Source organism: Heterocephalus glaber, unplaced genomic scaffold (assembly GCF_053883595.1).
Source record: "Heterocephalus glaber isolate CG9 unplaced genomic scaffold, H.glaber_assembly_v1.0 deba00001429, whole genome shotgun sequence".
NCBI lineage: Eukaryota > Metazoa > Chordata > Mammalia > Rodentia > Bathyergidae > Heterocephalus > Heterocephalus glaber.
Window position 1 is genome coordinate 1,412,321 of NW_028258294.1, and position 26,902 is coordinate 1,439,222.

The 26,902-nt window shown below is 36.7% G+C and overlaps 1 protein-coding gene across 38 annotated transcripts in view; it reads right to left on the bottom strand.

Moving 5' to 3' along the window:
- Dlg2 (discs large MAGUK scaffold protein 2) overlaps positions 1 to 26,902 on the bottom strand; it is a 2,046,311-nt gene that overhangs the window by 378,278 nt on the left and 1,641,131 nt on the right. The window lies entirely within an intron of this gene.

Below are 26,902 nucleotides of genomic sequence, written 5' to 3' on the forward strand. Positions count from 1 at the left end.
TCCTAAAGGAAGGAGAGATTTTTGCAGACAAGAGATTATCTTGAACAGACTGGACCATGAAAGGTCTTAGATGCCAGGCTGTAGGTTTGTTGTGTGGTTGTTTATTAAAATTTATTCTGTACTCAGTACTCATTGGAAAATTCTGAGACATTAAGAATATTTATGTATATTTTAGGAAGATTAACAAATGGTTATATGTAGGATTGATGAAGAGGAAAGTTTAGATATGGTGAGAGGCAGGAAAACTATTTTCAGTGTTGCTCAAGTAATAAAGTGTGAAGAAGTGACAGTCCGATCCAGGGTGACAGCAGTGAGAAGGAAACGAGAGAACAAAATGTGAGAAGAAATTTGAAGGGGGAAGCAGAGGTACAGAGAGTGGCTCAGGCAGCAGAGAAAGAAGAGAGAACAAGCTCTAAGGCACTGTAAAAGGAGGAGGAATGGAATGTAAGCTTATAGGCAGAAGTGTGATTTGGACATACTGAGTTCTAGGCAATGGTGGGTTATCCATATGGGGAAGTCTGGAAGGAATTGGGGGCAAGAGATAAGAAACTCGGTCTTCAGAAATAACTGCAAATGCAGATTAGAGGGTCATGATTAAAATAGTGAGCAATCAAATCTTGAGCCACTGGTTCACTGAGTTTTTTGTACAGTCAAAACAATTTTGGAGTTATAGAGTCATAAAGGGTCTAAAAGGTACTTGCTTCAATTTTAATCAGTAATTTAAAAAACATCTTCTTAAGGCTGTAAATTTGGCCAGTGTGGCTTTTGTATTACCCACCCTTCTCTCCCAAACATCTCAGTTCCAGTTGCTGAAATTCCTCTCTTTATTTTCCTGCTCTCAGTGATTTAAGAATGATAAAGAGCCATCTAATATATTTTTATACTAATGATGCAGAGTTTATTTTCTACTACATTTACATGTGTAAATGATGCATTATATCTATGTCCAGCCTTACAATAAGGAAGAATGTAAAAATCACATTAGACCTTGTACTGTAAGTGATAGTCAGAGGTAAATTGACATAGAGTTAATTTATTTTATTCTACCAATACTTTACTAGCAGCCACTCTACCAGGAACTATTCCAGTTGCTCAGAATATTTGGAAACTAAGCAAATATCCCTACTTTTGTGGGCTTATATACTAATGAAGGTAGACCATTACAAAGCAATAGATGTAGTGAATAAGTTTTATTATGTTAGAAGGCTATATTTTGGAAAAAATAGAAATCAGAGTAGTTGTGACAGTTAATCTTAATTATCAGTTTGCCTGGACTAAGACACACCTAGCAGATTAGTAAAGCACATTTCTAGGTGTCTCTGTGCGAAATTTTCAGAGATGATTGGCATGCACGCCAGTAAACTGAGGGAGGAAGATCCACCCTGACTGTGGGCAGCACCATCCAATAAGCTTACAGCCTGGATGGAATGGAAAAGAAAGATTCTGGCCTGTGTTGAAAAATCTCTATTTTTCTTGAGCAAGTGGGTCTTTTTACCACTGCCATTGCCTGTGGACAGCAGATTCCAGCTTCTTCAGTCTTTTAGTGTGGATTTACACCAGTGACTCTCCAGGGAGCTTCTAGGCTTTCAGTCTTGGATGGTGCTACAACCTTGATTCCTCTTATTTTATGACTTCCAACTTCTTGCATTGAGAAGCTACTAGGTTTTTGGCTTTCTAGCAAAATGGATAACCATTTTGAAGTATTCTGCCTCGGACATCGTAAACCTAATAAGAAAAGCACTCTTTGCACAATTCTTTTCCTCCAGAGAACCCTAAGACAGTAGTATAAAAGAGACAGCTTGTAGCAGAGATAGGTCCTGAGAGGATTTATCGAGAAGATAATATTTGAGAAAAGAGCAAAGAGGGAAGGAAATTCATTGGATAAAATTTGAAGGCAGAGCATTTCCCTCAGAAGGTACAATCAATGGAGAAGACCACCTCAACGGTGTGGCCCCGCAGCCTGAATGCTCCTAGGATTAATTTTCTCCTGGCCATCACAGCAGCTCTGTGACAGATATACTCAACAAAAGCAGAACCACAAATTTTGGTCTGATGAGTTACCCCAGGATAAAAAATGACATCTGTAACTCCTTCTGCAACTTTCTTCATTTCATCCCAAATTTCTTCTTTTCCTTTGGAGTAGCTCCAATAAATAAGCTGCAATTATCCAAAGTCACACACACACACACACACACACACACACACACACACACAAACACACACACACCAATAAATCTCACTGGTCAAATGTCATACTTTCAATATTCTGATGGCCAACTGGGCTTCTTCTTTCATAGTGTACATCACAAAAGCATAGCCTCTATTTTCACTGCTAAATTCCATCATAGGTTGAAATTCATACATCTTCCCAGCTCTTTTGAGTACAGGAACTAACTCATCTTCATACATACCATGAGCTATTTTTCCTACAAAAACTTCACAGCCTATAGGCGGAGGAGGATCTTCCCAACCTGAAGGACCATCAAATTTTTTATGTCCATTTTCCCAAAGCAAGTTGTAACTAGTCTTTTCCATCAAAGCTGGCAATGCTTTCATTCTGAGTACCAGTTCAAATTTCACTGCATCCATTTGTCCCATCCAGTTTTTCTTCATTCATGGCTGTAGTTTGGGTCTTCAAAGGCTGAGCTTTTTTTTTTTTGGTACACGGGATTGAACTCAGGACCCTGTGCTTGCTAGGCAGGCACATTCAAAGGGTGATCTTAAATCCATGAGACAAAGGTCCACAAACCACCACCATTTTGGGGGCAGTGAGTTGGAGCAGGAGGTCACTGCAGAAAGGAGTGGCTCGTTCTTGTCCTCGCACCTCTGCTCAGCTCCCAGCAGGCATTGTGCTGGGCGGCCTGGACCCAGAGTGGCCAAAGTTTTTAAGTGAGTTTAGGAAATAGCAAAGGCAGGATTAGGACACTGATTTTATGCCTCCAAATTTAAAAATGTAGAATAGGATATATTTTTTGCAAACCAGCAGGCTGAAGGCTGAATTTGACCCACAAAATTTTTACAAATATTTGAATCAGTTACTTACGTTTAAAATTAGGAAAATTTGCATAAAACATAAATTTGTGGTTTTACATAAAACATCATTCTATCAACACTGGCTCTCAATCTTGTTCTTTTGAAAGGTCATCATTCTCTAGTTTGATGTAGACCTCCTTTCTCATGTTTCTCAGACAAAAAAGAAATAAATAAAAATGAAAAGCAAAGCAAAGCTGTCATTTGTGTCACACTTTATTTTTGCAAAGTTAAGAGGAAAGAAAAATGTTTCTATCAAAATTTTATGAGAATCTTTTACTTTCATAAAAAAGAGAAAACATGATTCTTATGCAATTAAAGATTATCATTACATATTTAATCTTCACCGTGATTCTAAGCAGAATGAATATAGCTTAAAAGGTCACTATAAAACATGGGTTCCCATTACTTCTCAATGTTACTCCTCTGGAGAGAATTTTGTTAGTGACCTCTGTACTTTGACATATTATTTCCTGTTTGTAAGTACATAAAATGCATACTATTTATTTCAGTGACAATCAGTTTTATTTTATGTCAAACTACTTGAACAAATCCTTTAAACCCAAATATTTGGAATTTTTGCAATTGGTGAGATTTAAATGCCTTTTGAAAATAGAATTACATATCACAGTGAGCTATGATATTTATTTTAATGATGATGAGACATGACAAAGAAATAAGTCTATAAAATGATATGCAAATAAAATGCCCTACGTATTTTAAATGATATACTTTTTCTAATTTAAACTTTGCATACTAATAACTTATTACATTATACTGTATATTTTTAAATGTTTTCATGTGAATTTTTCCTATTTCAGAATCAAATCCCATGAAGTATGGGAAATCTTGTTTTATCTGTGTTGAGAGAAGTCAACTTGTCTATACATACTCTTCTAGTAAGCACTGGAACTAGTCTTATTACAAGCATTTTGATGGAGAAGGAACTTAAAGTTTTTAAAAACCTAAACTAAATTATATTTTACATAAGTGAGAGGAAGACCTGAATTGTACTAGGGATTACGATACACCATCTTACAGAATAGTGTTACTAGAATTATTGACACTTGAGGATTCACTTTTACCATTTCAATACTTATCATGGGTCCCATACTAGCCTCATCATAATCTATAATTCAGGATTTCACCTTTAGGAAAGTCCCCAACTCTGAAGTATCCTTGATTACAGTTTCAATCTTCTGAAAACGTTCTCCCAACTGACATGCAAGTCTGATTCTCTTACTTCTTTGTTTAATTGTCTTGAGCCACACTATGTGTCAGCCACATCAAACTCTCTGTGCTTTCCTGAGTTTGACATGTTGCTTCATATCTCTGCAACTTGGATCAGGTCCTTTTAACACTAAGTTCAAGTGTTACTTCTCTCACCCCCAGGTACAGGTGGTCACTTATTCTTTGGGCCACACTGCATCTCACACACATGAATCAACTACAGCATCTTCATGGTGTACAGTTATTGTTCACATGTCATTTGCAATAGAATATGTACTGGTGGAATCCACAGCAGCAGTGAGATGCCTGACAAGGAGCAGGAACTCAGGAAATAGTTATTAAATGAATGGGAAACTCTCACAGTGATTTCAACCTCTCCTTCTAATTACAATTATTTATGCAAATATTTTCCTCTTTGGTATATTTTAATCGTGGATGGCAAAATTTAAACTCCACAGAATTAGAACAGATAATACAAATGAGTAGAGGAGGCTGGAGCGATGTGGGAAACATTTTTCACCTAATGGGAGGTTACTACTGCTCAACTGTGACAATGACTGCAAGCAGGAATGCCAACCTATGTTGCCAGATTCTCCAATAAAGATAAGTAAATATATTTTTATGAAATTTTTCAAAAACTTAAGTTTAAAATTATTTTTAAAAATTAAAAACATGGTGCAGGCCCAACTGCACATTTCTCTTTGATGGATACATCTTTAGGTTCCAGTAGGAGACTGCATTATTCCACGTTTGATGGCATATTTGCTATTTGCTCAAGCACTCTCCCAGTGTTCAGTATGATGCTTGACTTATGGTAATTCTCTGAAACTTTAGGTTGATTTAATATTCCACATTCAGTTCCATATTTGTCCTTTCCTTTTTAAATTCTCCTCTTTTGGAATACCCTTTTATTTTATCTTATGTCTGTCTTAATCTTTCTCCTTGTATATGAGCACTGCTCAAGGCCTACTGTCTTCATGATGACTTATCTCGAACACTTAGCACCACTGCTCCCACTTCTGCATGTCTATCACCAAGGCCAAGGGCTCTGGGTCTGATGAACATAATACCCTGCTTTTCTTTTTTCACATTTCTATTAGTACATGTTTCACTATATAATGATTACATTTCTTGTGAATTTCTATGCCCTGTTTGGTGTGAGGATATTGTGGCCTCTGGTGAAATCGTAGTATCCTGGACGTATGGTGTCATGGTTTATATCTCTACCAGGCATCACCAATTTACCTGAAGGAGTGCTCAATAAACTCTTGATGATTATATAAATGAATAAAACACACAATTTTCTAATGAACTCAAATACTTTTCACACTGAAACAATTTTGGCTCCAATTTGCTGTCATTCTTCCTTCAGAATTCTGATGGCTTAGAGACCCAGTCCTCATCATTTTTGTACATCATTATATACTGACAGTGGAACAAAATCGAAACCCTCATTTCTCATTCATGATTGAGTTCAGGACTGTGAGCATCTGAATCCAATCTCTGTCACTCTCTGCAGTTTCTTCACTCTGGAGTGGTTTGAGGACTTCCCCTTGCATTCTCTCCATGTATCTGTCATGATACTACACTGGATTGGCTCACTTGATTCATTCTCCAGCTATAGTGATGAACTTGAGAGCAGAGATCATGTCACAGTAGGTGCTCAATATCTACTAATTTCAGTTTTCAAATCAGATTTTAAATATGGACTCAATAGAAGATAGGACTTGTTTACCCATAATATCAATATTTTTTTGTTTAAAAAGTTATTTGTCCACTTAAAATATGTGCTTTCTTGATCCATCCAGTCTTTCAGTAAACAGACACCTATGGAGTACCTAGTTTATATTATGCACCATGAATATAAAGGTTAAAGATCCAGGGTTAGAAGAAGCAACTTGCTAACACAGTTATAAAAGCTCAGGATCAGAGAGCTATGACAGAAACTTGTGAGCAATAAGCTAATGTAGCAATGTGGTATGCGCTTTTCCTTTTTATTCCAGATGGCTCAAGAGGCTCAGAATTCCCAAGGAAATATGACTACTTAAACCTGAAGGATTTCTTGTGTATAGGGAGGTAAAATATAAAAGTGTTTCCAGTCATCTTTCTAAAATGTGTATTGGTCATGTTACTCTGTTGCTCAAAAGCCTTCTAGGAAGCTGTATGCCCTTGAGATATTGTCTAAACTTCTAAGCATGACATTCAAATTTTTCTATCACTTGCCGTTCACTTTCCTCTCCAATGCCTAACTCCACCGTGTTCCCTGAAACCCATGTGTCAGCCCTACTGAGTTGTCACTCACAGCTCCACATATCAGGTTGCTATGTGCCTCACTGTATTATCCAGGCTCTTCTCTGGCTAGAATGATGCCTTTTCTTGCTGTAGTCATCGATGTAATGAACTTCTGCTTGACCTTCAAGACTGAGGCCGGGCGCCATCTCCTCTGTGTTACTGCCTTACCCTGGCCTCCAGATAAACTGACCACTTCTTTTTTGAAAACACACAGCCTTTTACTAACACCAGTATTGTTGCTTTCAGCGTGTAAAATTACTTTGTTTATTCATTTCTCTATACCATGAATCTGAGTGGTCCGGAAGGAGAAAGTTTCTTTATTTATTCATTCATTGTAATTTAGGAAAATTAGTATGGGCTGAGCATATAAGAGGCAGACACAACAAAATATGTTTCACAATTTAAGAAAAAAACAAGTGAGGCTTTGGGAGAAATAATACTAATTGTGGTTTCACCTCTTTAACGATCTGGTATGCTACCTGTAGGTCAAGTTCCTTGTTTGAAAAGTGTTGGGAGCAATGCTACATAATTTTAGGGAAAAATCATTTGGTTAGCCTAGTTCTCCTGCCTACAGCCCAGCTATGGAATTCTGAGACATAATTCCATTTTGGCCTCCGGTCACAACTGAGACCTCAATGATCCGGTGATGCTGTGATTCTCCAGGACAAGAAACATCCTGGGAGCTGAAAACATCCTGGGAGGAACAAACATCTACTCAGCTCTTCATTGTTCTTGGATTGTTACATTTTGTTAACGCAGGATGTACTGAACTCTGCAAGTCATTTGTTACATTTGTTTCTCCCGATGTACTGAATAAAAGATGCGGTAAACTGGGGTCTTTCATCTTTGCCGCCCAGAGCAGCACTGATCAGACCCAAAACTCAGCTTCTTCTCAGCCTCATTTTTCTGCCTTTCCTGTAATTCGCTGCTGTGTGCTGCCATGGCTCGCAGAAGATTAGGATTTACTGCAGAGGTTCTGGTAATGTCCCCTTCCCCTGTTCCCTACAGAAAAGTGCAGGGCTAACATTTGGTTTATGGGGGAAGGAGTAAAATTTCGATAAGAGAATTACCTAAAAGCATCTAGAAAATGAAAAAAAAAAGTTAAAGCAAAGCATAGTTTGAGATTCTATTTCCAGTCATTTGGCAGACTAGCTGTCCTGAAAACCTCTTTCATTGCAAAGCAGCTAAAAATCCTGAATAGAATACCTATAAAATGCTTTTAAATATTTGGTGAGGCTTGCAAGTAAGCAAAATTTTCAAAGGTCAAAAAAGAAGAAGAAATCTGAGTTCTGAGAAAAAAGCAAGTACAGAAATAACAGCAAACTGAAGAAAAAGGTCTAGTGCTCTAGTACCTAGATTTGATGGCTGCATGCAGAATAGGATTGTGTGGGCTCGAGGTAGGGTTACATCAGACACTCTTGGAAAAATTATGATTCTAAAGGTCTACATCCTAAACAACAAGGTAAAAAAATTATGGATTTCATCATGGGCCCTTAGAGGCAGAGGTGGATAAGGTAAACTCAGAGGAAGTGCAGCAGGAAGAACAGGTAGTTAGAGATGGGGGAGGCAAACAAAACCAGATATAGAGTCAACCCAAAGGAGAAATCCATAAGATTGAGTCCAGTATTAGGGGAAAGGGAAGCTGGGCTGCTTCTGGACTGCAGCACTCCTTACACCTGAGGTCTAGTGAACAGGCCATCTCAGGTGTAGATGGGACATCCTGAGGAAAGGAGCCAGTACTGCAGTGGCATCTGGACCCCTAGGACAGGCTGCTAACATATTCTCCCTCCCCTCTGGGAAAGGGAGCCCAGTGAGTAAGATATTCTCAGATTGGGAAACCCAGAAAACTGAAAGCCAGAGAATCAACTGGAGAATAGAGCCTGAGCTAGTAATGGAGGGCCCCTGGATAGGTAAAGAACACTGCATGGTACTGAGTGGGGACCCAGAGCTGGCCACTGGGAAAGCCATGCTTCAGGGAGTTCAAGATTGTAATTGGTGACTCCCAGGGGAGAAACATAGTTAAAGCAGGCACTGTCTCTGGTGTTCAGGAGAGTGTCTGTGTGATATCCTGTCCCCTATCCCCTTCCAAAGGCTGCTAAGTAACATGAGCCTTTGGCACCACAAGGGCTGGAAAGTGATGTTTTGTGAAGTGTGGAGAGGGAAATGCAGGTGAACAGCTGCAGCCATGTGGGTTAGCCAGAGGCCATGACATGGTGCACTCAGCCACAACCCTATAGAAAGTGAGCACAGAGGCACAGGGATTATCACAGAGGTTAGGGGAGTAGAGACCAAGAAGGCCATTTTGGAAATCAGTGAGAGAATGGGTACCGGTCCAGCCGCACTGCACCCTCCCCTCCTTCAACTGAACTGCAAGTATCCAAACATAAAACAAAGGCAAAAATGTCTAGCTATATTCAGGTGTGAAACTGAAACTAAGCAGGGTGCTGTCTGCCAGGGCCAGGTGGGATCAGATGTTCATCTGGACCCAAAGCCCCTTCCCCTTACTGGCAGGTTAGAGAACAAATCGTAGGTGGGACCAGCTCAGTGAGTTGCAGGGGCAAGCTGTAGATGGATAACGGGGAAGAGAAAAGGCACCTTGTGGACTCAGTGATGCTCTGTGCAGTGCAGACACGCAGAAAGGAGCCAGACCCCCAGTCTGTTCAGATCCCCTTGCAAGTCAAAGCTTCTCCACTTGTGAATGTGGAGGGAAAAATTCAGACCGCAGTATAAATAGAACTGAAAGGATACTTTAGTTTTGTATTTTTATAGCTGTGTTCGTTCTTTCCTTCTTCCTTCCTTCCTTCCTTCCTTCCTTCCTTCCTTCCTTCCTTCCTTCCTTCCTCTCTCGCTCTTTCTCTCTCTTTTCCTTTTATCCTTTCATCTAGTACATATATGGGAGGTGTCTGTATATGTGAAATGGAGAAAAAGAATTAGTGCTTTAATCTACATAATATCTTTCATGGCTAAGTCAAGGTAACCCTCACCAAAATTGTGTAAAGAGGATTCGAACATAAGCTTACTACCAGCACACTAACAGGTTCCCATCTTCTCACAGCTTTTCTCAATGTCCAGTTACGTCTCTTTGCCTCCCTTATTCTGCTCCCCCAAATATTCTCTTGCACCTCCTCTCCACCAACCCTACACTCCAGTTATAAAAACAATACCAAGAAAATTCAGATTCCTTCTTTCTTTCATTTGGTGTTATCACTTTCTCTTCTTTTCTTCTTTCTAATGTACTCCCTTCTTTTTCCTTCCCTTATCCTCCACATCCCAGCCCACCTATCAGCAGTAATATATCCCAATGTTTATAGATCATTAAAAAACAGCTGGGAATGTATCTCAGTGGCACAGTGCCTGCCTGACAAGCATGAAGTCCAGAGTTCGATCCCCAGTACCAAAACAAACAACAGTGAAGTTGTTAAAACAAGTTTTAATCTACACAATTGATATATGTTTGGCTCTGTATCTGTACATGCTGATATAAATGGTAGTGGTTCTGTCCTTGCAATGCAGCAAAAAACCCAGATCCTATTATTAGGTCGAAGAGGTGTATAAATAACAAAACATAACCAAAGGCAAGATCACATCACTGAGAAATATGTTAAGTAAAAAGATCTCCATACTAGTGCCAGAGCTTTTTACTCTGATTGATTCTCAACCCCCAGTGTGTGTGCACACATACACAGGCACACACACACAGAAATGTGAGAAAATGGGCAATAAAATGTCTCTAAAAATTCTTATCTCCCCAAGAGCTGATTGACTGGGCCTGAAATTGAGGAAGTAAAAAACCAAATGACTGAAATGTTTGAATGGATAAAAGAAACAAACAAAAAACCCCAGATCAATAAGCAGTTCAGCGAGCTCAAAGTTGATGTAACTAGAAAGATAAAGGGCTTAACTGATAAAATTATCAGTAAGTTTAAAGAAGATACAAACAAAAAATTTGGAGAACTAACCAAGATGATACAAAATATGAATGGCAACTTTGTTAAAGAGTTAGTGACCATGAAAAGATAATAAATAAATCAAGGGTATAAAAAATACTTTGGCGTGTATAGAAAGCAAAAACTGATCAATATGAGGGAAAAGAGAGTGTCAAAACTAGAAGGTTAGGTTGATGCAAGAGACTATATACTCAGAGATACCTTAAAAACAATTAGAGGCCATAGAAACAGGATGATTAAGCAATGATTAAAAAAACTAACTTTATAATTATAAGCATTAAAGAAAGATCAGATGATAGCACAAAAGGTATAAAAATTAATGTACTGAAAACATAGCAGAAAACTTTCCAAGTCTAGGGAAAGAATTCAATTTCCAGGTAAACAAAATACATAGAACCCCAAGTAGTCATGACCAGAAAAGAATTTCTCTTTGCTGTATCATAAAATCGCAGCAGTCCAGCTCATGGACATCAGATAACTTATAAAGGCAAGCCCATCAGAGTAACAGCAGATTTCTCAACATAAATCTTAAAGGCCAGGAAAGCTTGGAGTAAAGTTTTTAAAACCCTAAAATAACCCAATTTTAACTCAAATTAATATATTCTGCAAAACTATCTTTCAAAAAAAATTTTTTTTGGTACTAAAGATTGAATTCAGTTCCTTGCACTGGCGAGGCAGGTGGCAGAACCACTGAGCTAATCCGTGGCCCTTTCAAAATTGATTAAGAACTTCCATGACAAAACTGACTAGGTCTTTTCATGACAAAGAGACTTTACAAAATTTATAACCACCAAAACCAGCACTGAAGAAAATGCCCAATGAAATCTTACACAGTGACAGTGAGGCATATAACACTAAAAAGCCCAAAGCAATGAATACATCAAGCAGTGTAACTAGTTAACAAAAAGGGAAAAATAAAGGATGCAGTAATCGAAAAATAATGCCATTAGGGAGGAATGGAGGGGTTGAAGGGAGGGCTGGGCAAGGGTGAAAAATAAGAACCAAGAGAGACTATGTAAAGGTGCAAATTTCCAATGATGAATGTCATTATATTGTATACCTAAAATGTACCAATGATTAGAATGAATAATTGATAATGCAAAATAGCAAGAAAAGGTCCAAAGGGGTAGGGGTAGTGGGAGGGGCAGGGAAAAGGAAAGAAGGGAAAGGAAAAATGATGAGAAATGGAAAAAATGGAAATAAAGTCTTTGTAAATAGGGAAGGGTGGAGGGGGTGAAGGGAGGGCTAGGAATGGGGAAAAAATAAGAACCAAGATGCATTATGTAAAGGTACAATTCCCAATGAAAAATGTAATTGTGTTGTATACCTACAATATACCGATAAAAGAATTTAATAAAAAAAAATAATGCCATGACTGGAGTGTACATATCTTTCAGCAATACCTCTTAATGTAAATAGTCTCAACTCCCCAACAAAAAACACAGATTGGCAGGTTTGATCAGAAAACAAAACTCACCTGTATGTTTCATATAAGAGACATACCTCATCCAGAAAGAAACACACATACCAGTGATGGCAAACCTTTTAGAGCTTTCAATGAAAACAAACAGCTGGCTGTGGTATGGATGGCATAGGTTCGCCACCTCTGACACAGACTGAACATCAAAGGATGGAAAATTATACTTCATGTGACAAGAGCCAAAAAGCAAGCAGGAATAGTTATTCTATTTTAACACAAAGTAGAGTTCAAGCCAAAACTGATCTGAAGAGAAAACAAGGTCACTACATACTGGTAAAGGGAATAATTAAACAGGAAGAGAGAACAATTATAACTATATATGCAACAAATGCTGGCACACCCAACTTCATAAAACAAATGCTACTGGGCATAAAAGATCCAATAAACGTCAACAAAATAATAGTGGGGGATTTCAATACCCTGGTATCTCAAATAGGTCAACTAGACAAAAAATCATCAAAAGAATATTAGAGTAGAATCACACTTTCAAACAAATGGATTTAACACGTATCTGCAGAGTATTCCACAAAATACAGTGGGACCTCGTTCACAAATGTAATTTGTTCCACAATTCTGGGAAAGATGGCTATGGTAGTGTTTATCACCAGGTACAGAGTTCGCCAGTGCAAGCAAAATTTTGCTGAACACTTCTGTGTTTTGCTGAACACCAAATTGTTCACAAACAGAAGCATCTGTGAATCAAGGTGCCACTGTATATATTTTTCTTAGTAGCACATAGAACTTTCTCCAAAACAGACCATATGCTAAGCTGTGAAGCATACTTAAACAAATACAAAAGAATCAAAATAATTTCATGCATACTGTCAGATCATAACTCAATGAAACTTGAAATGAATGGCCAAAGAAATCACAGAAACTACACAAACCCAGGGAGATTATATTGTACCCTCTTGAATAATCAATAGGTGACAGAATAAATCAAGGAAGAATTTTAATTTCTAGAATCAAATGACAATAACAACACAACATATTAGAACCTATGGGACACAATGAAAGCAGTCTTGTGAGGGAAGTTTAAAGCTGTGAATGCCCACATTAGAAAACTAGAATGATCTCCAATAAAAGACTTCTTGATGTACTTCAAGTTCCTAGAAAAACAAGAGCAATCCAAATCCAAAACTTATGCAAGAAAAGAAACTATAATGATTAGAATAGAAATTAATTAAATTGAGCCTAAAAAACAACACAAATAACCAGTGAATCAAAGAGTGGCTTCTTTGATAGGATAAACGAAATAGATAAACCTTTAGCCAAGATTACCAAAAGGAAATAAAATATCCATATAAATGCAATTAGAAATGAAAAAAGGCAAAATTACAATGAACACTGTCAAAAATATGAAAACTTTTAAGTAATTACTTCAAAATCTGAACCAATTACCAAAACTGAACTAAAAAGATATAAAAACCCCAAACAGTTCAATAACAGTCAATGAAATGAAGGCAGTATTAAAAACCTTAGCAACTAAGAGAAGCCCAGGACACAATGGATTCACTGCTGAATTTCACCAGATTTCAGGGAAGAATTAACAGTACCTCTCCTGAAACTCTTTTCAAAATTGAAAAGGAAGGGACACTGTTAAACTCACCACTTGAAGCTAGTATTATCCTGATACCAAGAGCTTAGCAAAAAAGAAAACTACAGACCAATTTCCTTAATGAGTACAGATGCAAAAAAATCCCCAACAAGACACCTGCAAACAGAATACATAAAATCATTAATGAGATCAGATATCACAACAAGGTTGCTTTTATCCCAGGGATGCAAGGATGGCTCCACACATATAAATCAATAAATGTAATATACCATACAAAGAGAAATAAGAATAAAATCACACGATCATTTCAATACATGTAGAAAAAGCCTTTGACAACATCCAAATTGGTTTAGAAGGACTGTAACTTCACTGATAAAGCCATTTATGACAAACCCATGGCCAACATCATATTAAATGGGGAAAAACTGAAAGCATTCACACTAAAATCAGGGACGAGACAAGGGCGTCCACTGTTCAGTGTGGTATTTAAAACTTTAGACAGACACAATCAGGCAACAGAAAGAAATAAAACAGGTTTGGATAAGAAAAGAAGTCACCCTATTCTTATTTTCAGATGACACGATCCTTTACTTAGAGAATCCAAAAAACACCCCAAGACTCTTAGATCTAATAAGCACATTCATTAAAGTGGCAGGACACCAAATGAACACACAAAAATCAATAATGTTCCCTTACAGCAGGAATGAATCTACTTAGAAAGAAATCAAGAAAACAATTCAAAGTAGCTTCAAAAAAATTAAATCCATAGAATTATTTTAACAAAGGAAGTGAAAGACTTCTTTAACAAAAATTCTATTGTTCCAAAAAAAGAGAGATTGAATAGGACCTGAAAAAGTGGAAAGAATAGATTGACTGTAATTCTCATCAAAATACCATCATCTTCTTTCCTAGAACTAGAAAAAACAATTCTAAAATTAATACAGAACCAGAAGACTCCCAGAATAGTCAAAGCAATCCTGGGAACAAGAGCAAGGCAGGGGCATTATAGTTCCAGGCTTTACATTATACTACAAAGATCCAGGGGTAAAAACAGAATGACACTGGCACAAAATCAGACATGTTAGCAAATGGAAGAGAATAGGGAATGCAGAAACAACTCCTAGCTCTTTAAGTTAACTGAAAATAAAAAGACCTTCCAAAATGAAAGACCTAATACAAACATGGGCATTTGAAATGAATAGATACTTCTCAGCACAAATGGCCAATAAATACATGAGAAAATGTTTAGTATCTTTGACCATCAGAGAAATGCAAATCAAAATGACACTGAGATTTGACCTTACTTAGAATGGCCACTATCAAGGATTCAAAAAACAAGATATGTTAGTGAGGTTGTAGGGAAAAAGGAACTCCACTATATTGTTGGTGGGAATTTAAACTAGTGCAACCACAATGGAAATCAGTATACAGATTCCTAAAAAAACTAAAGAATAGAATTTTCATTTGACCCAGCTATACCTCTTCTAGCTATCTTTCTGAAAGAGCTTAAGTCATCATATTACAGTGATACATGCATACCCATGTTAACAGCAGTACAGTTTATAATAGCTAAACCATAGATGTGGCCCATATGCCCATCAACTGACAAATGAATAAAGAAAATATGGTATATATATATACACAATGAAGTACTATTCAACTATAGAGAAAGAAAAACTTGAGTCATTTGTAGGAAAATGGATGGATCTTGAGGCTATAATACTAAGTAAAATAAGTTATAAAAAGTTAAATATCACATGCCTTCTCTAACATGAGAGACTCAAAATATAAATAATTTAAAGAGCAAAATAAAAGGGCCATGTTAATAAACAGGGAGGTAGCCTAGAGATGAGCAGGGGTCCTGGGGAGGGAGGGAAAAGGGAGGGAAGGTCAGGGGGAGTAAAATGGATGAAGATGCACTCTCTCTCTCTCTCTCTCTCTCTCTCTCTCTCTCTCTCTCTATATATATATATATCAATTACACAAGCTGAATGAAATCACTGTTGTGTTACAAACACACACCAATAAAAAAGAAAAATAGTGTCTTGATGATGTCAAAGATACATATGCCTTACACCTTGGCTCAAAGCAAGAAGAAAGGGCCCAGGGAAATAATCATATTTGGATGTGGAAGAGGTTATTCTTCAGCAATAGAATTCATAAAACTGAGTAAACTGGGAGAAGAGAAGAGAGGCAAGAGAGTCCAGCTGGTGAAGGAGAAAGAACGTGACAATCTATCTCTAGCACAGGGGTGCTCTCATCTCCACTCTAGCACCAGCTCTGGCTTCAGGTTTCTGGCATGAACATGCTGCCCTGGTTGGTCAGGGTAACACCTGAGATGGGTTTATCTGACTATTCTAGCTGAATGACAGTTCAGGTAATCTGGGTGGCTGATATCCTTCTCTCAAAGGCCAAGCTCGCTCAACCACATGGTCGTTAAAATATATTTGAAGGTTAATTATCACTGTCAACTTGACTGAGTTGAGTCTCCTGGAGAAGTGATTGGAGGAGAGGGCACCAACTTCATCAATTCATGAACCCATTGATGAGTTCACAGCTGAATGGGCTGATAGGAGGGGGCCTAATTGTTGAACATGGGTCATGGGTGTGATCTTGGAAACTCTATCTGGGCTCTGGCCTTTTCCTCTCTGGCTATTCCCCTGTGTTCTGCTTCTGAGCAGCCATGAACTGAGGAGCTTTCTATTTTGAAGCCAATTCACTGACCATAGAGTAGGTCCTCTGAAACTTTGACCAAAATTAAACCTCTCTTCTTTTACCTTGTACGTGTTGGGTATTTTGTCCCAGGAATGGGAAAGCTGACCAATACACCATAGTAAGTTTCCTAATGGGAACAACACGCTAATTAGCACAGTATGGTATTGTAAGCAATTATGTATACTATATTCCATTGTAAATTGAAAATAGCATTAGCAAATGAGTTTTATCACTCCTGGATACACTGACAAAAATTGAGTTGCAGATCATAGAGACCTCAGTCCCAGATTCAGGACCTTGATAACCCAATAACAAAGTTCTAACTTCTGAAATTGAAATCATATGTGTGAAGAGCCTGTTAGTCTCTCTAGTCCTTTATTCATCATTTCTCTGTAAGTGCAAGTGTTCATGTGAGCAGTATTATTAAGAAAAGGAAGTAGTGGTAGAAAATCAAAGAAACTTTTGACACAATGGGAATATATGTGTTGTAAATATAACAGTGATGAGGTAGTATAGCAAAGGTCTTCACTTGTCAACACAGAAAACTTAGAAGGTGCTGGTTGATTATGACCCATGTATTATATCTTAATAAGCTAGCTCCTCATAAGATTGTAGTATAACACTAATTCATATTCAGGTAATTAATTTGGTCAATTAAATAATCAGTCAAATAGGTAGAGAAATTTTTTTGAACTGCTGTTGTGAGGGCCTGATATTAAAATAGTACTCAAGTAATCTGATATTATAAGGGAGGATCTATGCTCTAGAGTTTAAATCAGCAACATAAGGTAGGCTGATTTTAGCAAAATAATCACCACACAGATATTTATTCTCTATCAAACGTATTGTGGTTGGTACTGTTTGAGATGGAAGAACTACTGGATGAGGATTGTAAGGTGCACCCCGATACTGGAAAGGACTATTGGCACTGGATCTAGAGAGATCTACATTTGAATCATATTTTCATCAATTAAAAGGTGAGTAATATATTTTTTGAGGTCTTATTTTTTGTCTCTGTAAATTGTGAAAAATAATACATATTTTATGGTGCTGTAAATATGAATTGAAAGTACACAGTAAGTACTAGGATTATAAAGAAAGTGCTCTATAAATGCTAACTCATTTCTTTTCCTCCTAGGAGTTACATGCTCTGGAATACAAACAGGCACACATAAAATAATAAAAATGCAAAGCCACGCTGTAAACTAGGGAGTGTTATAGATAATGAAAGACCTCGATATTCATTGAAAAGATGAAGTCACAGAGAAGGGAAAATCTGAATTCAAATGGGAAGGGTGGGTAGAAATTACATAAGTGCACAAAGAAGTGGAGGATATGGTATTTTAGTAGACAGCCTGAGCTCCCTGCCAGAGGGGAGCATATGCAGGGAGCCTCTCAGTCCCAGTGGAGAGCAGCACCAGTGTTAAGTAAAGCTAGAAGCCAGAGGCAGATTGGGAGGAACTGGATGCTAAGATAAGGAATTCAGACTTGTACAGAGATAATATGAAGATGTTGAGTGTTTCTGCACCCAGGAGAGACTCTGTGAATGTAGTAGCCATTATTTGTAAGCCTAAAGTATTTACTTCAAGTTGTGCTGTTTCTATAACTTTCCAAGTTTGCCATCAAGGAGCTTCATTAACATTCTAAAGACTCTAAAGCTACCCCTGCTGTAAAGCAAAGGACCGTGTTTGAGGCTGTAAAACTGTGGAGATCCAACCTATACACTTTGAAAAACTCTTAACTCTCTTCTCTAGAGAGAATCCTGGAATTAGTTGCACATTTGAGCATTACATATTATATGCTTGGTAAAATCAAACAGATAAATGAAGTAATTTTTTTCCCCCCACAAATATAAATCACTATAGGTAAGTTTCAATTAGTTTGATCTTGAAATAGTTGGGTTATTTATTTATATATCAAATATGATAATCTAATAACTATATTTCATCTCAATTTTCCTTTTTCTAAGTTTATAAAAAAGATAAATAAAACAGCAGTTAAATCTTGCTCTCACATGTTCACACTGTTTATAATCATACTTTATAATCATCATTTTATCTCCGAAGCAAAAGAAAAGATTATCTCTCTGGTTTCTTTTATCTTCATAATATTTTGGCTGAAACCTTCCCCATTAAGTTATATACCACTATACCATCCATAAAGACAGGTATTTTCTTCTGTTCCTATTGCATTTTGAATATTTTAAAGAGCAGTTAATTATAAAAGTAAAAATTTTTAGCAATCTTGTTAAAACTACTGCTATTGCAGTTATTATTTTATAGTTGTATCATTTGTTCTCAAGCTTCAGTGACTGGAGAAATATTGAAATAATGTTTGAAAATACTGTGAAAGCCAGAGTATAAACAAAAACTAATATTTGATAACAAGGTTTGACAAAAATTCATATTCTCCCTAAAAGTCTGACCAAAAATATGTATGTGTTTGGCGTGTGTATATGTATGTTACTGGGATTGAGCTCAGTGCCTTTGCATTGAGCTACATTACTAGCCATTTTATTTTTTATTTTGAGGTAGAGTCTCTCTAATTGCCCAGGTTGGCCTTGAACTTGTGATCTTCCTGCCTCAACCTCTCCACTCATTGAGGTTACAGGCCTTTGCTACCATTCTAAGCTCAAGGAAAACATATATATATATTTATATATAATATATATTTATTTTATATATATATATTTATATATATATATTTTTGGTACCAGGGATTGAACTCAGGTCCTTGAGCTTGGGAGGCAGGCGGCGGAACCACTGAGCTAAATCTCTGGCCCAGGAAAACACATTTTATGAAAGACTTAAAAAATGTCTTTGAGTTGGATCTATTTGTTACTATAAAACTACAATTAATTGTTAAGTGTATAAATCTTTTGCTATTAGTGATATGGGGAAAATGGCTTGGATTAACAAAACAGAAATATTTAGGCTCAAGCTTTGCATGTCTTCTCTTAACTCTAATTTAGATATATCAATATTATTGTAGAAAAAATTTTAAACTAAGCCCTGTTTTCTAGTATTAACTCCATCATTAACCTTTTGGTGTCTTTGAATATAGCCTCTCTAAACACCAGTTTTCATATTATACTACTTTCTATAATATTATATTATAATATAAAAATATATAAAGTGAAGAAGGCAAACTAGAATTGCTATAATCCCTCCCAACTCTAGCATTATATATACTTGCTTAATAAAAACAAATTTCTTCCCATTTCTAAACCATAATTCCATTTGGCTAGTCAATAAATAATATTCACCTTGAAAAAACTAGAGACAACAGGACCTCTAATTTTTGGTTCCTTTACAACCTGACCTCTCTTTACCTTTTGACATTATAGACTTTCCTCTGCAAATTTCCACAGTAGACATTTTTGTGATAATGGAAATGTTTTGAAGTAATTTATACTGAATAGTCAACACACGTCTAGTGGCCATTGTAATGGGTGGTACAGTTCTAGAATCTCTTGTCAAAAGGGACTTCACTTTTTACCTCTCTATTCCTTCTTAGTCTTCTTAAAGGACTTGTCTTATCTGTTTGCTGTTCATAAATGGCATCCCCAAAACTTGTGTTCTTGGCTGCCTTTTCCTGTTACCCTTTCCTGTAGCTCTTCTTTGGAGAGCTCATTTTTTCTTCTATTTTAAGGGTGGAACAATCCATGTGAACTGGTCCTCTGCTTCATTATTTTCTATCAGAGTCTTGTGTACATCTCCTTCATATGTATCTTACAGTGAGATTATTTGTTTATTATTTGTTTCTTGCCCATCTCCCACTAGAATATAATCTCTAAGAGAACATACCCTCCACCACCACAACCATATAACATACTGCCTGGAAGATTTCAGGGCCTCACTATTTCTTAATGAATTAATAAATGGGTTGTCTTATGCTTTTCATTATTGATGATTCACTAATCTTATGTGTCTAGCTCAGATCAGTATCCTTTACTTCAAAATGACATTTAAGTGCTTCACAATGAAATTAATATCTTTTCCCAGAATCTGTTTTTATCATTTATTTCTTATCTTGCTTAATGATTTTTGCCCAATCCCACAAATCAGATTCTTCTGCATTTTGCTTCTCTAGTATTCACCTAGAACTTCTAATTATCAACAAATGCAGTCAGTTTTACATCAGAAATGCCTCTCACGTCCTGTGTTATTGCTGTCTTAGTTCAGTGTCACAATATGTTATGCCTGGAACTCTGCCAGGAATCCCTTACTATGATCTTCCTCACAGTCCTTCACCCCTGCACTTTCTCCTCTATGCTGTTGTCAGAGAAATTTTCTTTAAAAAATTAACACAACCATTTCATTTCCCTTCTTCAAAGCTTCCATTGCTTCTACATTCTCTGAGAGATAAAATTCTCCTTGGTTTCTCCCTACCATCTACTCCCCACCTAGTCTCTGATAACTACCATTCTACTCTCTATGAGTTTGACAGTTTTAAATTCCACATAGAAGTGAGACTGTATGGTGTTTGTCTTTCTGTGCTTGACTTATTCCCCTTAACATAGAAGTACAAAGTTACAGTTAGACAGGAGGTATAGGCTCTAATATTTTATTATGCAGAAAGGTGATTTTTGTGTGTGTGGTACTAGTGATTGGACCCTGCATCTTTGCACTGAGTTGTATCAGCTACATCTCTAGCCTTTCCAAAAATTTTTTGGAGACAAATTTTCACTAAGTTGTGAATTTTCCCAGGCTGGGCTTGAACTTGTGATTCTTCTTCCTTAGCCTCTCAGAGTGCTTGAATAAGAGGCGTGTGCATGATCACACCTGGCTTGTTTTTAATAATAATCTATTATAGGGCTAAAAAAGAGAATTTTAAATGTTCTCACCACAAAAATTGATAAATAGTTGAGGTAATGGATGTACTAACTATTCTGATTTGATTGTTTCACAGTGAATTTATGTATCAAAATATCACGAGGTACCCAATAAATAAGTTATAATTATTACTTGTTAGTTAAAAATAAAATAACACTAAAATAAGGTTCATTTGCCTAGCCTATGCTTTCAGGGTAAATCCCCTTCTGGTTCTGTGCTTGGTGCTGAAAATATAACTATAAACACAACTTAGTTCCTGACTTCATGAGGTTCTCATTGTAGGGGGATAGAAGGTACATAGAAAATAACTAATTATAATAACAAGCATTTACTCATAATATTTGATATATATTTTATAACATAGGAGAGTACTGATTTGATATTTTGAGTTGTGGAGGGTGAGGATAAGGAAAAGCACCAAGGAAAGAAGTAAGAGAATAAATGGAGTTTGGAAAAAGGCAAAAACTCTCACACAACTGTAATATAGGGCCCTAGTAGGGCTGAGGTAGAGACATGAGCCAGAGCCTAGATCAGGAAAAGGCTTTGGATAGGATAAATAGAGACTCAATTCACAGGACAACAGAGTATTTGCATACACTGACTTCATTCATTTAACAAGGATGTAGGGCTGCTGGAGATTTAGCTCAGTGGCACTGCACCTGCCTTGCAAGCGCAAGGTCCTGAGTTCCATCCCCAGTACCAATAAAAAACAACAACAAAGACGTGCCCAACACTTATGAGGCCAGGTGCTGACTAGACCTTAGGCATAAAAATCTACACAGGATCTCTCTGTCACTGAGAGGTTACATTCTGTGTTATGTGTTAAATTGTGTAATCTCCCCAAAATATATTAAAGTACTAACTCCTAGTAGCTGAGAATATGGCATACTCATTGCAGATATATAAAGATGAGGCCATACTAGAGCAGAGTAGACCTCTCATCCAATATGATTGGTCTCCTTATAAGAAGACTGCCATACAAGGACAGCAATACACCAGAAGAATGCCATGTGCAGACAGGCAGAGACTAGATGATGCCGCCAAAAGCTAAGAAACACTCAAAATTGACAGCAAACTATCTAATGCTAGGAAGAGATGAGATGGATTGCACAACAGGTTTCAGAGGGACCAGGATCTTCTGACATCTGTATCTTGGGCTCTAGCTTCTAAAATTGTGAGACAATAAATTTCTGTTGCTTTCGGCCAGCAAACTTGTGGTAATTTGTTGTAGTAGCCCTATCAGGCTACCATACTCTGGTAGTGGCCATTTGAGCCACTGCAGACTGACATGAGCTTCACCTGCTTAGGGAAGGAAAGGGAGTCACTTAGGCTGATCCACACCTGATGACCTGTCACCTTAGAAAATGGATTTGAAATAAAAGGCTAGTAATATTAGTGTATTTTAGTAGCTGTCATCAGGACCCTGGGCAATGCGCTTGGTATTCAAATGGCATAGCTTCCCACAAAACTTGCTAGTAGAATTTCAGAAGCTGCCACACACTTAGGACATCTATGTAAGAATTACTATAGAAAAAAATGATAGCACACTAATATTAACACAACATTAATTATTACTGCAATTTAGTTTTAAATACAATACAGAAAGATAAAGAAACACATCACTAACCTTTAATTGCTCTTAAACCCTTACAAAGTCTTCTTTTAAAAGAAACATTCAACGGTCCTCTTTTCTGGGGGGTATTATGGGTTATGACTTACACAACTGTCCCTGAAACTTGCTCCTACTACAAGTTCTATTTTTTTCTGTTAATTCCAGAGAAATCTCTACACAATGACTAGTTGAGCCCTTATGGATTTTATGATTTTCTTTTTAGCTTCATCTGGAAAAGATGTGGGAGATTACTGCTTCAAATTCAGGCTTTTCCAAAAGGAAATTTCATTTCTCTTACTGACCTACTTTTGCCCAGACACCTATCTTTAGAAGTAAAGGGTGATTTAAAATGGCCCTGGGCATAGCATTATTAAAGTTATTTATTAACTACTTATCCATGGTGAAATCTGAAACCAACTTTGGTCATTGGCATGAATTGGTTTTAGAAAAATTATGAACATTTTTCTCTTGAACAAAGTTTTGTAGCCCCATATCTGGATACACAAAAATACTCCAAATTTTTTATCACATCAAAAGTCCTTGATTTTCTCTGAATTACTAGCTTTTCCTCAAACACTTGACTTTTTTTCTGCCCTTGGTCTTTATATGTGTACTCCTCTCTGCCTATAGTCAGATTTATCTTTCTTGTATGCCTATAAAGCTTCCCCTTATTCTTGATGAGAGATGTACTTTGCTTTGCTGAACACTAGCTTCGCTAGGATTTCTCCATAGCAGACCCTTGTATCAACTATCCTAATTATCATACTCTATCTTACTATCCATTTAAAAAGTATCAGTTGAGATTTTAGGAAGTCTCCATTTAAACTAAGATTATCATGAGAAAAGAAACAGTTTTTGCTTTTTGGTTTACAACATAGAGGAATCTAAGACAAATAAATTGACAATTATAAGCCAGTATACGAAGGTTGTAATTATGACAATGATAATACTTTATTTGCGTGCTTGGCTTTTCCACTTGAGTCCTTGATCATTCAATGTCTTATTCACTTTGTGTGTTAATGTCTGAAATATATAGAGTGCTTAGTACCAACAGTTATTCATGATAAAAAAAACTCTCAGTAAACTAAGAATAGAGGAAAAGTCTCAATTTAATAAAAAATATCTACAAATTCCTACAGATAAGGTCATGCTTGATGGTGAGAATCTTAGAGCTATCCCACTAACATCAAGAAATAGGCTGGGCCGGGGATTTAGCTCAGTGGTTTTGGCGCCTGCTGCGCAAGTGCAAGGATCCGAGTTCAATCCCTGGTACCAAAAAAAAAAATTAAAAAAAACCAAACAACTAGGCAAAGATGTCTCTTTTCATTATTGATTTTCAATATTGTATGGAAGCTCTTAGCTAACAAATTATACAAGAAAGGAAATTGAAAGTATATGAATTGGGAAGGAAGAAATAAGACTTTGTTCATGGATGACAAAATTGTTTAAGTAAAAAATCCCAAAGAATCAACAGAACAAAGTACAAGAAAAAAACAAAAAACAACTATTGGAACTAATAGGCTATTATAAGAGAAGTCCAGGGTACAAGATTAATACACAAAAGTCAATCACTTTCTTATATAGCAGCAATGAATAAGTAGAAATTGAAATTGAAAAATATAATATTATTTATGTTAGTACATCTCTAAATGAAACCCTTATGTATAAATCTAAAAAAATGTGGATAAGACATGTCTAGGAAAACTATAAAATTCCGATGAAAAATCAAAGAAGAGTTCAATGGTAGAGTGCTTGCTTAGCATGTGTGAGAACTTGGCTGTACCACACACACACACAATAACAACAACAAAAACAACCAAACCAAACCAAACCAAACCAAACCCCAATGAGATACTGATTGACTCTAGTATGAAGAATTATTGAAAAGAATAAAAATAACAAGTGTTGGCAAGTGGAAGAATATGTATGCTCTGTTGGTGGGAATGTAAAATAAGCCATTATGGAAAACAGTATACAGGTCTAAATTGATCTACTATGTGATTTGGCAATCCCATTACTGAATATATATTCAAAGGAATGAAATCAGTATATCAAAGAGACATCTGGGCTTCCAAGTTTATTGCAGCACTATTCACAATAGTCAAGAAATAGAAACAACATACATGTCTGCCAACCAATGAATGGAAAAAAATATAGTACATATATACATTGGAATACAGCCATGAGAAATAAACCTCCTTATATTTGGGACAACCTAGATGGAACTGGAGAGGATCGTGTTAAGTAAAATAAGCCACACACAGAAAATAGTCAAGTGCCACATAATTTCACTCATTTGTGGAATCTTAAAAGGTTCATCTTATAGAAGTTGAGAGTGGGATGCTGGTTACCACAGGCTGGGGAAAGTAAGTGGGGGAAGGTACGTGGAGAGCCTCAACAATAGATATGAAGTTATAGTTAGACAGGGGTAAGAAGTTCTGTTGTGCTACCACACATTAGGGCAACTTTGGATAATAATAATGAAGTATGCATTTCAAAAAACTGGAAGGAAGGATTGTAAAAGTTTTCATCATAAAGAAATGATGAATGGTGTGAACATATATGTTGACAATGTGCATATATAGCAAAACTTAACTCGCCACTGCATTCATAGGTATGTTTATGTAGCATTTAAAAAATAAACTATAAAACATAAGATTACAGAAAACTCAACAAAAATGAGCCAAGACTTTAGCAGGCACCTCACCAAAGAAAGTACCCAGCTGGCACATAAGTTCTACATTCTAAGTAATTAAGGAAATGCAAATTACAACAAAAATATGATTCCCCTATATAGCTGTTAGAATATCCAAAATTCAGAACCCTGGCAATATTAAATATTAGCAAGGATGAGTAACAACTATACTTCCACTCATTGTTGGTCGGAATGCAAAATGGGGCAGCCACTTTGGAAGATGGTTTGGTGGTTTCCTTCAAAACTAAACATACTCTTATCATTTGATACAGCAATTGTGTTCCTTGCTATTTATCCAAGGAAGTTGATTTTTTTTCTTTTTCTTTTTTCTTTTTTTTTTTTTTTTTTGGTACCATGGATTGAACTCAGGACCTTGTACTTGCAAGACAGGCATGGTGCCTCTGAGCTAAATCCCCAGCCCCTATCCAAGGAAGTTGAAAACATCTGTCCACCTAAAATCTGGTGCATAGATGGTTATAGCAGCTTTATTCATAATTGCCAAAATTTGGTAACCAGTAAAATTTTTGGCAGTAGATAAACTACGGTATAAGCAGATAATAAAATATAATTCAGTATTAAAACAAAATGATCTATCAAGCTATGAAAAGACAGAGAAAAAACTTATGTTCTTATTACTAAGTAAAAGAAGCCAATGTGTTGGCTTCAAAGATTTCACTGTGTGACACTATAGAAGAGGCAAAGCTGGATACAATTAAAAAGATCAGTGGTTGCCAATGTGTAGGAAGAGGGAGGAATGAATCAGCAGAGCAAAAAGGATTTTTAGGGCAATGAGACTATAGTTATTTCTTTGCATACTTGGGTTCCAGGAACCACCACAGAACCAAAATCCATGGATGTTCTAATTTCTCATATGAAAAGGTACAGTATTTTTATTCAACCTACATAAATCTTCCCATATACTTTAATCTCTTGTAATACCTAATACAAGGTAAATGGTATATAAGCAGTTATTGTACTGTATTGTTAAAGGAATCAATAAGAAAGATGAAGAAAAATGATCTGTGCATCTTTTAGCTATATTTTTTTGGTACCAGGGATTGAACTCAGGTCCTTGTGCTTGCGAGGCAGGTGGTGGAACCACTGAGCTAATTCCCTGGCCTGATCTGTGCATCTTTAGGACAAATTTTAAAAATCGTTTCAATCTGGAGTTGGTTAAATCTATAGATGCAGAATCTGAAGTTGCCGCAGAAGGGCAGCTGGACTCGGTATGATGCCATAGGGCCAATGCAGTCAGTATACATCTGTCCAAACCCACAGAATGTGAAATACCAAAGTGAACACTAATGTAAGTCGTGGACTCCAAATAAAAATGATGTGTCAAGTGCCAACGTAGGTTCGTCAATTGTAAGAAATGTACCATTTGGTGGAATTGTCAGTAATGGGGAAGCCACATATATATGTGAGAGAGAGGTAAATATGAAAACTACTTTCTGCTAAATTCTACCATGAACCCAAAGCTACTCTGAAAAATAAACTCTACTTAAAAA